Below are 15,318 nucleotides of genomic sequence, written 5' to 3' on the forward strand. Positions count from 1 at the left end.
CAGTGAAGTCACTGACTATTTTCAGAACACATTTTCATTTTCACATATTGGCACATAATAAAGTGACGGTTCAGCCAAAAAGCAAATTTACAGTTTCCGCTTTATTGCAAATTGGAGATGTTCACAAGTTATGAGTTGAGTCTTAAGTGTTTAGTAGAGATTTAGTGTAGTCATGTTGTTAGCTGCAGAAATTTCATTGTGCAAAAGTAAACCCTACTCAAAACCTGTCAGGTTCAACACAACTTCAAAAAACAAGACTTTCAGTAAAAAAGGTCTGATGGACAGAAGTGAAGCCCTACAAGCAGTAACAAGTCATTTTTTGCAGTGTATTTAAAGGAATGAGACAAAAACTTAACATAGGTTGCTAATTTGTAGCTTGTATAGCAGCTATGCTAGCTAGCTACTGGGAAAACTAAGCCAAAACTAACAGGCAAAGTCACACATATAAGGTTGGAAGTGAAAAGTTTTATCCACATACCACAATAATGTTGGCACTCATTTTTTGTTCTCTGAAATTTCATGAGTCCAATCATTTAAGGGCAAGTATGAGTTCAGTCGTGAGTCAGTCAACATGCGACTTGAGTTTGAGTTCCCATCTCTGCTCCAAATGTAGTCAATCAACCAATATTTGGTATCTGAAGTGTGTTTCTCTAGTTTTACACTGGCACTACAAGGCAAGCATTGTGCAAATGTCACACATCATCATATTGTGTCAATTTGTCAAGTAATTTCAAGCAGATTGGGCTATGTGCTTTCTGACAGTAGTCACCAACCTTTGTCCTGGAGGTCTACCTCCCTGCAGGTTCACTTCCAACCCAAATCTAAGACTTTTGGTTCAGATAATCAACATATGTGTGACTAAGTGAGCAGCCAAGGTAGGAGAGACCTTGTTAGCACTGGGCAAGGGTCCTCTTTGGTTAGACTGCACTGCCATCATGGCTTACTGGTGTGAGCAATGCGTCATGTTTAAATCTTGCTTTCATAAAATTACAATTGACATTTAATAGCATTTCATTACAAGCTCTTGAGCCCTTTGATTTCTCATGAATGAAGGGTGCATTTTTGGCCCATTTTGAAGGATCCTGCAAAATGGAACTGGCTGCAGGAAGGTAGATATCCAGGAACAGCGTTGGTGACCACTGTTGCGTGAGTGTTATCTATAAAAAAGGAAAAAATTAAATTCAAGGTTTTCGTCATGGGTTGTGGCAATTCTCAGTTTTGTGCCAATATATGCAGTATCACAGTTGCAAAAAAATGCAGAGGTTATCTTTATAGTCCAAAACTGTGCAAGCATTCTTGTAGTATGTGTGCAAAGTTATTCTTACAGTACACTGTAGTATTAATACAGATGTGCAGGACAGTTCACAGCGTGTACTGCAAAAATCATAGTATACAAGTAAACAGACAGATCTATTCTATTCTATTCTATTCTATTCTATTCTACTCTATTCACAGTGCACTCACAGAATGGAGTGGACAGATACGTTTACACTTGTATGCAAAAGTTTGACAGTATTTGACATGCTTTGTTGATTTTCGAGTAAAAATAAGTAACATAACTGGCAACAGAGTGTTAGGTTCCCAAGTATAATCGATGTACAGGGCGAATGAAGGCTATCACATCTGGTCCGAACTGACAGAAGGGCTACTGTAGTACAAGTCACATCACACAGTGCATCGCACCCTGCTGCATATGGGCCTGTGTAGCCACAGACCTGTGCCCAAGCTAACCCCTGTCTACTGTTGAAAGCCCCTACAATTGGCACGTGAGCGTCAGAACTGGACCTTGTAACAGTTGACAAAGGTCACCTGGTCTGATGAGCCCCATTTTCTTTTAAACACACAGATGTGCCGTTTACCTGGGGAAGTGATGGCATCAGGATGCACTGTAGGAAGAAAACAAGCTGGGAGTGTGATGGAGTGAGGGAGTGTGATGCTCTGGGCAATGTTCTGCTGGAAAAAACTGGGTTCATGTGGATGTCAATTTGAAATGTGCCACCTACCTAAACATAGTTGCGGACCAGGTACACCCCTTCATGACAATGGTATACCCTGTTGGCAGTGACTTCTTCATCAGGACAATGTGCCCTGCCATTCCGCACACATGGTTTGGGAATGGTTTGAGGAACATGACAAAAAGTTCAAAGAGTTGCCGTGGCCTCAGAGCTCAATCTGATTGGGCTTTTTTTGGGATGTGCTGGAACAACAAATCTGGCACCACTTCACAGTTTACAGGACTTAAAATATCTGCTGCTGTTAAAGTCTTGGTGCCAGAGGCCACCATAGGGCACCTTTAGAGTCCATGCCTCAGTGAATCAGAGCTATTTTGGCAGCACACAGAGGACCAGCAGCATATTAGGCATATATATATATATATATATATATATATATATATATACATCACTGTTTTCTGAAGAAAACCTTGTATCTCCATTTTTGAGCTTTTCACATAATTTGAAAATACCTTTTACTCTTTACATTGTACGTAAATGGACTAAAAGAAATGACCCAAAATGACTTGGAGAAAAGTCTGGTTCCATTGACTTACATTAAAAGTGAAGTAGGTTTTTCCTTCTCCTGTGAAGTTGTAGTTAATTGTGATTAATCAGATTCGTCTATTTGCTCAAATTGGAGCCTAGACAGATTTTTTCCCTATTTAAACTGCAGTGCATATTGTTATAGCTTTGTCAGGGGATAAAAAAGCTTCATCACAGGAATGTGGAGTTTACATGAACCTGAACATGAAAATCACACACCACGCCATAATGCAGCTGGTCAGTACGCTCTCCACTGTTGACTCTTCTCAGCCTCTGCAGGAAGTGGAGGTGTTGTTGGGCCGTTTGGACTTGATGTTATGAGTAAACTGTCCATGTGAGGTCGTCAGCTACATAAACTCAGAGGTATTTAAAGCTGCTGACTCTTTGCATTGCTAAAAACAGTGACCATAAGCAAGTCTGTTTGAGATTACTTAGCGACTCAACGGCTGTGTGATGTCATAAGCTTCAACTGGTTAGCTCCATTAGCTTCGTAATTTCAGACACTTGGCTTGGCTGATGGACTACATTTTGGGTTAGGGGGGCAATTGTGCACATTTGATTTTATCGCTTCAAGGGTTTGCCAGAGCTAAGAGGATGACCTTCCAGATGTGCTGCAGTGTGTCTACGACAGAGAAAAGCAGACAGATAAACAAATGAGCCCGTCCACAGGGACCCAAAAACAGACAGATTACTTAATACTGATGATTTAATATGCTTTGAAAAGACAGCGGTGCAAATAATAACCCCAGGCATTTCAGAGGAAGGCGGGTGAGGACAGCCTGCCTGTGTGAGAGAGAGAGAGAGAGAGAGAGAGAGAGAGAGAGCGAGAGAGAGAGAGAGAGAGAGAGAGAGAGAGAGAGAGAGAGAGAGAGAGAGAGAGAGAGAGAGAGAGAGAGAGAGAGAGAGAGACTAATGTGTGTCTCTGCCTTATCATTATTCTGAAAAGTACTAGACAGCTTGAGGACACAAGTGCCGTTGAGTGTGAGTGTGTGTGTGTGAATGTGTGAGTATGTGCCAGAGTGCGTTTTTGTGTCTGAAGCGCTCTCTCTGCGTCATTTCTGACACCTGTTTCCTGCCCCCTGCCACGCTTCTGTATGACCCTCCTCCGCCTACGGCGAGCTATAACAGCCGTCCGCTCACATACAGTACAGAGCGTAGCGCAGCTCACTGACTCACCGGCTTCCGCGGGAGAAAAAGCCAATCACAGCTGTAAACGCTGCTCTGTACGCACAGAGAGCAGGCTGAACGTGAACGAGCTCAGAATGGGAAATGATTGTGGAATCCTTTCCGCCAGCTCCATTTATTTACTGACAAAGACAGCTTGATTCGGCGTGCTCCTGACTTTAGCAATAAAGCTGCTCTGAATCTGACAGCATAGCATTAATAAACCATTACGTATCCCCTAATGTGGCTGGCAAATTGGCAGCTTGAAGCTGAGGCTGATGTCAGTAGTGCTTCCAACGTCATCTCAACGGTTTTCAGAAGCAACGTCTAAGGTACATATAAGGAAATAAACATCCATATGGCTTGTGCACTGGCAGTGTCTTATCCTGCTATTCCTGAGAAATAGACCATATGTGTTGGGGCGTGCTAACCTGTGATGCTGATTCTCATATCTATACCTTCAATTTGTGCCATAAATGTCAAAACGTAATCAAAACATGAGGAAAAAAAACACCTCTACAAGAATGCTAATTTGTGCTAGCATCCTTATGGGATTCTAGTAGTTTGTTAGTGCTAACAGCAGTTCACATAAACTTTTTTTGACATTTGAAGATATTTGAAGCTTCCAAAAGATGTTCCATGTCTTATGTGACACTTGTGCCTGACATATTAACATATATTTTACATTGCAGCAGTTTCACAGTGACACTTTCAGTAGTGAGTGCTGGTATAGAGATGCTGCCACTGTTTTCAATTTCTAACAACCCATTGTTTAGGCCACACGTGTCAGGCTCCAGTCCTTGAGGGCCAAAATACAGCAAACTTCAGCACACTGCCTTATTAAGCACACCTGATTCAGCTCATCAGCTAATTAGCAAGGCCTTCCTGGACTGAATTCAGAGCATTATATTAAAGTAAACGTTAATCTCTGCAGCACTTTGGCCCGGAAGGTCCCCAGTTTGACATGCCTGGTTTAGGCTGCCACTCTATTCACAGTCAGTGATGTATCTTCGCAAGAAAATGACATTTCTTTCTCACAAAATTGGTACCACCAAATGAAAATCAAAATGGCTGGTTGATTCCACTATCCACATAATGAGGGTTAATCTCAAGCCTTATGCTGCGTCCGAGTGGTGTTAGAAACTCGGAAACACAATTTTTTCCATCTGTAAATTGCGCTCGAATGGTAGACAAAGTCGTATTTACAACTGGTAAAACTGGGATTCTAGATGATACGCAAGTTTACGAGATGTGACATATAATGCAACCATTAACCTTTTACATGAGTGAAAAACACTACACTTGCAGTGAATGTGAAAAAATACATAACTGATGCACTTCTGTTAGATGTATGTGCTTTTTAATACAGCAAAGAAAAGGCAGGATATGTTTTCTCCAGACCTCCATGCCTTCTTTCTCTGTGTAGTGGGCATATCTATGAACTATTGAGTCGTATATACTAGTTAACCATCTGGTATATACGACCTTCCCATGAGCACCTAAATGCAGCATTAGGCCTGCTCCTCATCTTTTGAAGTCCTAACCAATATATCTACCACGATGCTATTGAGAAAAACAAGTCCTAATTGGCCAATTTTCTGCTCATTGTTTGAAGAATTTAACCATTATGTTTCCATTCAAAACTGAACAATTAAACAAGAGTAGTACTGCAATACTTTTTTACAGTTTAAATATAAGCATGATTCTATTGAATTAAAAATGTTTTCAGAAATCATTAGGCCTTCTTGGAATGCCCAGAATTCCCAGAGGATTCCCCTCTGATATGGATAGAATATTGTAATATATTTTCAAAGTTTTGTTTTGTGGTCTGGAATCTGAATTCCTCTAAACTAAAGAACCAGGTCCAGACTTTAGTTGTTTATTATGTAAACATTAATTTTATAGCATACCATTCATTTTGCCAGTCCACACAGTCCATAAATGGAAATTATGCTGCAAAACAGCCCATTTATAATAATTGGGATATCATATGTACCTGTATTTAACCTACAGCAGTTTGCCTATTGACATTAAAATTATAAGGAGTGTTTCAGCCCAAATTGCTTTTTGAATGAGACACAAAACAAAACAGCCAATCACAACATGGCTTATTTAGCTATGCCAGTCTTATACGCACTGCAACACAAACAGCCTGGTCAATTGTGATATAGAGAGATGGAAAAACCACATTGATCCACATGGGTGTGCACCCACATTTCTGGAAAGCTGATTTGTGACGTGGTAAAAATCAGTATATAAATGATATTGAACTGAATTAAACTGAATTTTAAAATGTCAGAGCATCATCTTTACAAAGCCCACTGCTGAGTCTATGGACCTAATTATGTGCTGAGAGTTTTCTTGACCTCCTGGACAGGATGGCTATAATAACAGAAATGAGCAGCAGCTTAATACAGAACGTAGAGAACCCTGTGGGTAGAGCCTACATTCTCTCAGCTCGTAAAACAGCTGAGAGAGAATAACAGATTACTCCATCACTGCGTACACAGTGAACAGTAGTTACAGTTTGAAGTGAGGGTGAGAGAGAGTGAGAGAGAGAGAGAGCAACACCTGGTCTGTTTCTGACACATCCTCCTCAGGCTTTTAAAAGGCGGATCTGGAGTTCCTTCACGCTGGGAAAGTAAACAGCAGCAGATATGCAAACGGCCCCGCCCACAGACAGACCCCTGCATGAATCACACACACACACCCACATGCGTGAGACATCATACAGCCACAGTGCTGAAAGAAGGCTGATGTATAATCTGACATGACGTGCATGATTGTCCTCTTCTCAATGTAAGGTGGATCAGGCCTCACGTGGACCACGAATCCGCTGATGATCTTTTCTCTCTGATTTTGCACTATCCATCCTGTCACGATTTTACCCTTATCTCAAATGTAGTGGATCAGCCAAGACATATTATATATTATATTAAACTCTGCACGTATTGTATTAATATTTTTATTTCACTGTTAAGTTTTGAGACCTGTCCAGGGTATATCCTGCATTCCACCCAATGACTGCTGGGATAGGCTCCAGCTCCTCCCGCGACCCTGAAGGATAAGTGGCTTAGCAGATGTGTGTGTGTGTGTGTGTGTGTGTGTGTGTGTGTGTGTGTGTGTGTGTGTGTGTTAAGTTTTGGTTAAAAACAAAAGGGATAAATTCTAGAAACGCCCAGTGGAGGATTTTTTTCTCTGTGGTATCTAGGCAGACTCAGCCAAGCTTGCTCTCCCATTGGTTAGGACTTCAGGAGCTGAACTGAAGGTCTTATGTGTCAGATTAACCACTTACATAATTAGGAAGTGATAGTGGAATCTACCAATCACGTTTGATTCACACTGAGTGGGACCGTTTCTGTCAGAAGAAACATCAGGTCTTCTGTAAGTCCTACAAACGTTACTTATCAGTGTGTTTCAGACAGATGTTAGAAATAGAAAACAGCAGCCACTCTATGCCAGGGCTTTTTAGTGAAGGGTGCACTGTAAAACTGCAACCTTCAAAGTGAAATATAAGAAAATGAAATATAATATAAGATGTCTGTTACAAGCTTCAAGTAAAACATGGAATCTCTTTTACAAGCTTCAAATGTCTGTGTTTAATCTAAAACAGCCAAATAATGTTCATGTGAATCGCTGTCAGCCTAGTGCTGACATACAGCTAGAATCACGTAGGGGAGCTAGCAGAAACTAGCATTATCATGGCATCTTGACATTTATGGCTTAAACTGAAGACCTAGCTCCAACTGGAAGCTGTAACCTATAAACATGGACAAAAATACAAAATCAAGGCTGCCAGCTCTTACGGTTTTGGCGTGAGACTCACAATTTTTTTTTAGCTCTCATGCTGTGCAGAGAAATCACAGGCCAGTGACGATGGTCAGCCAACCTGCAGGCTCAGACCAAACTAGCAACTATTTTTGTTCTTTTGCATGATGACATCTGATAGGATCATATCGTAGCTTAGAAGACATTGGCTGTATCTCCCATGGCACTGCCTTTTTTGCATCATTAGCGTGGTCAGAGTTTTGAGTGGCATTGAGTGGAAGCAGAGTGATGTAATTTTGCCACTTTGGAAAGCTGGAGCATTGAGGTTGTCTCTCGCTGCTGACACAATCAAGTTGCCATTTCTGCCTGAGTTAACATCGTTTTCATTTATCTGCTGCCAACAGTATTTAAAAAAAATCAGTTACAAATGACTAATTTGAAAATCTCACTCAAAATTCAGGCTTCAAACTGGCTGCTGTGTGACATACTTCTGTCCACTTTCTTGTGATGGCCTGGGGAGTATTTCACAAAGCACTATTTTTTCAAAAAGCTGGATAATTTAAGGCCAGCCTAAGGTTTGTTCAATAAGAACGTCTCCTTTCTCTCCTCCTATTGGACAGGCTTGGTTTGGGGCTTAAACTCTCTGGCTAATTGCAAAGACCCGCTTTGTGAAATACCCCTTTGGTCTTTTATAACGGCTGCAGTGGTCTGAGGCCAAGCTTCGTTGTGATCTGTCTCAGAATCCCCTAGACTTACTCTTCAATCTTCCATCTGACTGAAATAACAATGGATATCCTCTCAGATATGTGCCAAGGACTTAGTGATGTAAGTACTGACAAACATTTACCCAACCGACTGTCTTTCACCACAGTTGACAGAATATGTCCACTGGAGCCATATTTGTCTTGGGTGTAGCCGCTAGAGAGAGCGTGGCAGAGAAACAGATGTTTAAACAGTGCTGTGTTCCCTGGGGCGATGATACTCTCTCATTTCAATGACTGTCATGCTATCTGAAATGTTTTCTGTGAGGATACATCAAGGTACACAAGAAGTTTAAGCTCTGATGAACTGCTATTATAAAAAATGATCAAATGTTTACACTGGGGCTTGGGAAGAACTGTCATATTACTTGAAAGTGATAGTTAAGCTAAATAAAAAAAAAAAATACATTTAAAGAAATCACCCTTCTTTAATGTAGTCATTGAGCTAAGACGTTTGCTTCTTTATTTTTGTCCTGGAGCTAATGTGAGTAGCAAGTAATGGAAACTTATACACCACTAATTAGCATAGAAACCTATAATCACGTGCTTGTCTCTTACTACATCAAGTTGTGATCTAATCTCATATAGACTTGGTAATGAGTATTTTTGTAATGTATTACATGCAGTTATCTATAAAAATGTCAAACGTATGTTGTACAGTACAAAACAGTAGAAGTCATCTTGAAACCTGAATTTTGTCCTTACATTTATCCACTTTTATAGACAGTAAACACTATATCATATAGTTTCAGACACCACTAAAGCAAGTCTATTTGAGATTACTTAACAATTCAATGAGATTTGCAGAAAGTGTGTTGTTATTTAGGCATGCAGCTAATATCATGCTAACTGAGCTTCTATGACTAGCATCATTAGCCTCATAGCTCCAGTGCAAGACTAAAGAAGTGCAAGACTAAATCGACCACCCCTGGGGTAAAGAAAAAAATGTGTAGATGTAAGTTAGATTTTTCACCCAACTACTGCCTTAAATTGATATTATAGCTGGTTTGCTGTTAAGGCTGTCCGTCCTTTCAGGGCTATTCCTGCTGTCTGTGCTGCTGTTAGATTTGATCTTTGGTGCCCTGCCACCGCCTATTCTCTGGTAATTAAATGCCAGTCTCCTTCTGGTGCCTGAGGGATATCTCTTCCCCAGAAGGCATTACAGCAGCGGGCACAGACAAAGCCTGCCTGTACTTCTAACATTTCAGATGGCATTTATCTGAACTAGTGCAGGTCAGGAGGTGCTGGTGTGCCTCGGGCAGACCAAGAGAACACTGAGAAGGTTCATCTGAAGATATGTGTTCTTTCTAAATGAAGACATCTTAATCTTCAGCTTTGTCTCACACTACGTATGCGATTGTGTTGAGCTTACAGCAGCAAGTCTTATCTTTAACACATGCTACCTGATCCACTGACACAGAGCACAGAGATTTCTTGTATAATGAGCACTGCTGGTAATAGCAGACTCAGTGTTAAGTTACCTAGAAGCAAAACCATTAGAGCATGGACCTCCAGAACTGCTACTACCAAACTTTCACACACTGCACAACATTTCACAACATTCGACAATATTGCATTCAGCTCAGGATACCCGGAAGCATCTGTACTAACAGTATCACAAAAAAAGCCCACAAAGAACATGTGAAAAATTGTCGTTCAATAATAGACTAGTTTTAGAGGATGTTCAGTGCAGACGTATTTGACAATAAAATATGAATGTTGGCCATATTAAATCACTGCCATTAAAAGAGACACAGCTTTCGTACAAGTTGTGGTGCTTTATTTTCCAGCTGCTGTTGGCCACAACCACAGCATACATAAGCAGAGTTTTCTTTCTCTAACAGCTCGTTTGCTATCCAGCTCACGTCTCCTGTCTTGCTGCTCATGCACACTCCTGGGTGGCTCCAAGCCTCACCCTCTACAATAAGAGTCCTTAGCAAAGACAAACCCAGTGAATAAACACTGAAAAAAAAAACCTAATGGTAGCATGTTAAACGTATCTTTACTTACAATGTTTTAATCATAAACGTGAGCAAGGTAACATCAGCATGTTATGATTTTTTTGGCAGTAAATACAGTAACAATAAGCAAAACAGTAGCAAATACAATGAGTTTACCTTACTTTAGAGTCAGTATAAGTCTGTATGTTACTAGTTTTGTCAGTGAGCGGTGAGTTTGGTCTTCCACAGAGTTTAATCCAGAACACCACCACCTTCCAGATGATCAGGATAGCATGTGTCAGGTATTACATGTTCCTCAGTAACACTTTTCAACCACTTCAGTCATTTACTGCCAGCGCTGTTCTCACTGCTGGTTCCTCTGATGAGTTCTGTGGAGGTTTTGATGGGGGGAAGTAGTGCTAAGAGACTATTATAAATGGCTGAGAAGCATTTCATAATTTTGCAACTAGTCAAAATCTATAGTATTGTTTATAGAGATACCAAGTGTTGTTTACAGATGTTACAGATGTTGTTGTTCTGCAGTTTGAAAAAACACAACTGTTTAGTGGCATAGATGTTATAGTTGGCTCAAAGCGTGATTAAACAGCCATTCTATGAGGGCTTTTTTCATTACTCTGTGTGTGGGGGAGAGGTGGGACTTGAAATGCACTCTGATTTGTGCTCTGAATGAGCAGTCAGAACTGAGAGGGCCTGAAACATCCACTCTCGCTCTGCTCACTTAAAGCACAGTACAACAGGAAGAGAGAACTTAATTTCTTCCCACTCACTCTTACATATGAAGATCTTGGGTTGTAAGAGAGGGGTCGCCAATGGCAGGGAAGGGTGGGTAAAAGAGACAGAGGGTACTGTTACTTATAATACTACTAATATTAATACTACTAATAATGTTGTCTTAGGGATTGAGGGGATGTTCAAGCAAACTATGTCAGTTGAGTGGCTACTTTTAGAAATAAAGGTTTCTGAGTAGTTCTTGGCTTAGATGTACACTAAAATCCATTTCCAATTTAGGATAGCTCCCTAGAGATTATCTACAGATATTCAAATTGTTATTAAAACTACCTGGTGCAACTTAATTGATTCTCAACAGTGTTAGGTTTAGGACTAAGTTTAAGGTTTGGAAAAGGTTTTGGTTTAAAGTTAGGTTAAGGTTAGGATTAGGTTTAGGTTAGAATTTGGGTTAAGGTTATGTTTAGGATTAGGGGCAGGGTTAGGGAAAATTAGGGCACATTTAATAGATAATTGGTTTTATGAAACCTGAATGCAATTTAAGCATCTAGAATGGGGTATCCTCAATAAAGTGTTACATTATGTTCTAAGGGCTCTAGACAAAGGACCATCATTTGAAAGATTCTTTAGGGAACCAAATTGCTCTTTAGAGACATTATATGACTTTACATTGCGGTTCATGTGTATGATGACTGTAAAGAGAATGATATCATATACACGCCAAACTCTGTTATGCTCTTAAGAAAAGTTCCGTAAATGGAAATGGCTTGGATATGGGGTTCCAGAGTTCCATATTTCACACCAGAGAACCCTCACCTTTATTCTTAAGAGTGTGGGAGAAAATGTGAAGGGAAGGAGAGGATTGTCATCTATAAATTGCCATATGTTTGCATTCTTCAGCCAAAAGTGTAAGATCAAGATTGTACTAAGCCTGGAGATTCTTTAGCGTCTGCAATTTCAGCAATGTAATCTATAGAAACACGTAAAATGCCCGATTGGTCCTGTGATCAGACTAGAGTTTTTATGCCTGATTTAGTAGAACAGTTTTTTGCTAAGTGCTACCGTTTCTGAGAAACTAAGTGTTTAAGATGATTTTTCTCTGTGTGTAAAGAACTGTGAAGGCATTATACGTTCGGGGTCTCTCAGGAAACCGCTGCTGTTGACGTCAGACCCTGCGCTCGGTTTGTTATCTTATCGAGGAGGCGCTGTGTGTGTGGGCAGCCCTGGCATTTTCAGAGCTTTCAAACATTGTTATTCATAGCCGATTGGAGTCTCCTCCATATGGTCTTACGCAGGTTGGGCTTAACGCAAAAAATAAAAAATAAAGAAGATTTCTAGCTCCCACTTCAGTGAAGCACACCTGTATTCTAAATCTAAGTAGGCAGACAGCCATTACTGTTGCTTATTGGTGCATTACAGTTGGTCTATGATGAAGGGAAGCATTTCCTCTCTCTGTGAAATCCATCTCTGATCTGCCTCAGGCAGAGAATGGAGGCTTTTTTGGCTCTTCTGACTATTCATATGACTCCCTTTGCAGGCCAGCTGCGTCAGACTGTCCTCATATTTTAGCTGAACTAATGTTTAAAAGGTTGCCTTTGAACAGGTTTAATGATGCAGTATGTATTGTGGTGTTCGCAGCTGTTGGGCCACCAGACCAGATTCAAAGTGCCTTGACATAGATAGTCTCTGGACCTGTGCTGGAGGGATGGGACACCATTATTCCAAAAGATATTTACTTGGTGTTTTGATGACAGTGGTGGAGAGAACTAAGACTTTGAGGTCTGCTTAGCAACTGTACACAGCATAGCTGTCTGGAAGCATCTTCACCACTCATTTATTCAAGTTTGTCTTTGAATTTGTTACCCATATGTATGTTAGTACACTCGATTTCAGTTGCTTTCCCACAGCCTTTCAATCAAATCTATTTAAACCAGTTCTAGTGATACATAACCCCCACCATGGCTGTTGTAAAAAAACGACTTCTTAACTTCAATGTACATTCAACAGGATCAATTTTAGACCATTTCTCTTGGTCAATTTTTCATGAAATGTTCGCACAACACAAAAGGCATCTGCTATTTTCCATTGGTGTAAAGAAATAAATAACAAAGAAAACCAGGGCTTTTGATGTTACAGTGAAAGTACACTTTTCTTTATCAGTTTTAATATGCTTGAGCCATTTCGGCTCATATTCGGACCTGTTATCGCAGACAGACAAATTAATGAATTAAAACGCATTAAGCCATTACTTTCAGATCAACCGTTTTCCATGGTCAGTCTAGGTCAGACTGCTTGAAGAAACTAATTTAGGTTTTACCAAATGATCGTTTGACCATCAGGGGTACGCTCCCTCCCTCATTCTGAGCTCAGATATGCGCGGTGGGAATTGGCTCGTATTTGGATATAGAAAAGAACATGACCTGCTCTGCTTGATGAGATACTGCTATGGTGATGAGGATAGAGAAGCCCACGCAGCCATAAGACACGTGCAAAACTACTGTATCTCCACTTCCGTAGCTCCATCTGAAGTGTACGCACACACACGCCCACACAGCTGTGGAGTTGGCAGACTTGAGCGAAGCTGAAGAGAGTCTTCCGAGGCAAATCACTGAGGGTGTGTAGACTCTTCCTGCACATCTCTCCCTGATGAAGTTGTGGGGGACTGTGCAGAGTCTGACAGTTTCTTTCCTTTTCAGCACTCGGGAGGGCAAATGGTGAGTTAAACAGTCGCAGGAAAGAGAGGAATTCTGGTCAAAGAAGAATGCACAGCAAAGGGGCCAGTGTGAAATTTCACCAAGACTGCAGTACATGTACAGCACTGTGCAAAAGTCAGAGGTTATTATTTATTATTATTTTAATTATTTATTTTCCAGTCAATGCAGCCAATAAGTACAAGTTATTAATTTTTGAGGAGATATTTCTGAGGAGATAATACACTCACATAAGGAAGGGGAAAGTCAAAAGAAAACAAGTGAAAAAACATCCTTCTGTCCATCCTTCCACTGTGAACAGGTAACTCTACGCTATGGGTCTGAAAAGATGTGTAGCTGTTACGAAGCTCTTGCTTAGAAGGGGAAACACACAAAAAGAAGAACATTTGCAAATCAAAGAATGCTGGTGTTCTCAGAACAATGGACTGACCACCCCAGAGTCCAGACCTCAACATCACGATGTATTTGGGATTACTTCTAAGATTGAACTTTGGAGGTGTAGAAAAATATCTCTGCAGATTTCTTTGAAAAACTGAAAGCAAATCACCTGAAAAGAATGCAAACTGCAATAAAGATAAAGAGTGGGCACACTAAATACTGAAAAAAAATGTATATCATACTTTTGTGTAATTTTATGTTAAATTTATGTTTTCTGCTTTTTTCCTGATACTGAATCATAAATATCTTGTACTTTATGGTCGTTTTGGCTGAAATTAAATAAATGAAGGGTGGACTGTAAGTTTTGCGCCAAACTGTATGTAGACCTTTAGTTTAGAGCCTTATGGTTAAAAATACATTTACTTGTTGGACATTGGTTATATAAGAGCAGGCCACATCACTGGACAAACAGTAGAGTTTGTCCACCATGATAATTGATCCACTGATCATATAAACAAGCTAAAGTGAAATATTATTATTTTAAACTTATATATTTTGTTTAGAGGGATAGTGATCCCTTTAGAACCCAAAAGTAAATGCAAAGAAAAACTTTTTTTAAACTGAGTCTTGGTGTTATAAACCGGAAACAATTAAAATAAACCAAAAAATATAAGACATTATACACACCAAGAAACTAGTAAAATTGCTGTCATATCAAATCCTCATAACTCATTTTTTGTGCTTTTCAAATTTCTTAACAACATTCGAAAATTCCAGCAGCTCTTTTCATTATGTGAACATTTCATGACGAATAGACTAATAGAAATGGTTCAAAATGACTGGAAAAATCTTTTTATGTTAATATACATTAGTAGTGAATACGTTTTACCATTAGTTTGTAGGGTTTTTTGTGGCAGCAGTGATTGATTTGGAGGTTGTTAAGAACAGATATAACATATCTCTTAAGTGTGTCTGAGAGTTTGCTTAGGGGTTTTGAAGGACTGATCTTAAGACTGTGGGAAAGTGACTTCAGGTTTTTCTCCAAGCAGCAGTGTGAGATTAGGTGGAGCTCTTACTCACTTTCCTCCTCATAAACACTGGTAGAATAGTGTACTGTCTTGTTATAAATATACCTTTGTCAAGGGTTCTGGGCTTTGTGCTCCTAACTTTCCTATGATCCTGAAGTGTTACTGGAAAAAAATCTATACATATATAAATAAAACTATGTGGACACCTATACGTCGCACCCGTATGAGCTTGTTGGATATCCCATTCCAAAACAATGGGGATTCATATGAAGTTGCCACTCGTC

This window comes from Colossoma macropomum, unplaced genomic scaffold (assembly GCF_904425465.1).
Source record: "Colossoma macropomum unplaced genomic scaffold, Colossoma_macropomum, whole genome shotgun sequence".
In the NCBI taxonomy this organism is placed as follows: Eukaryota; Metazoa; Chordata; class Actinopteri; order Characiformes; family Serrasalmidae; genus Colossoma; species Colossoma macropomum.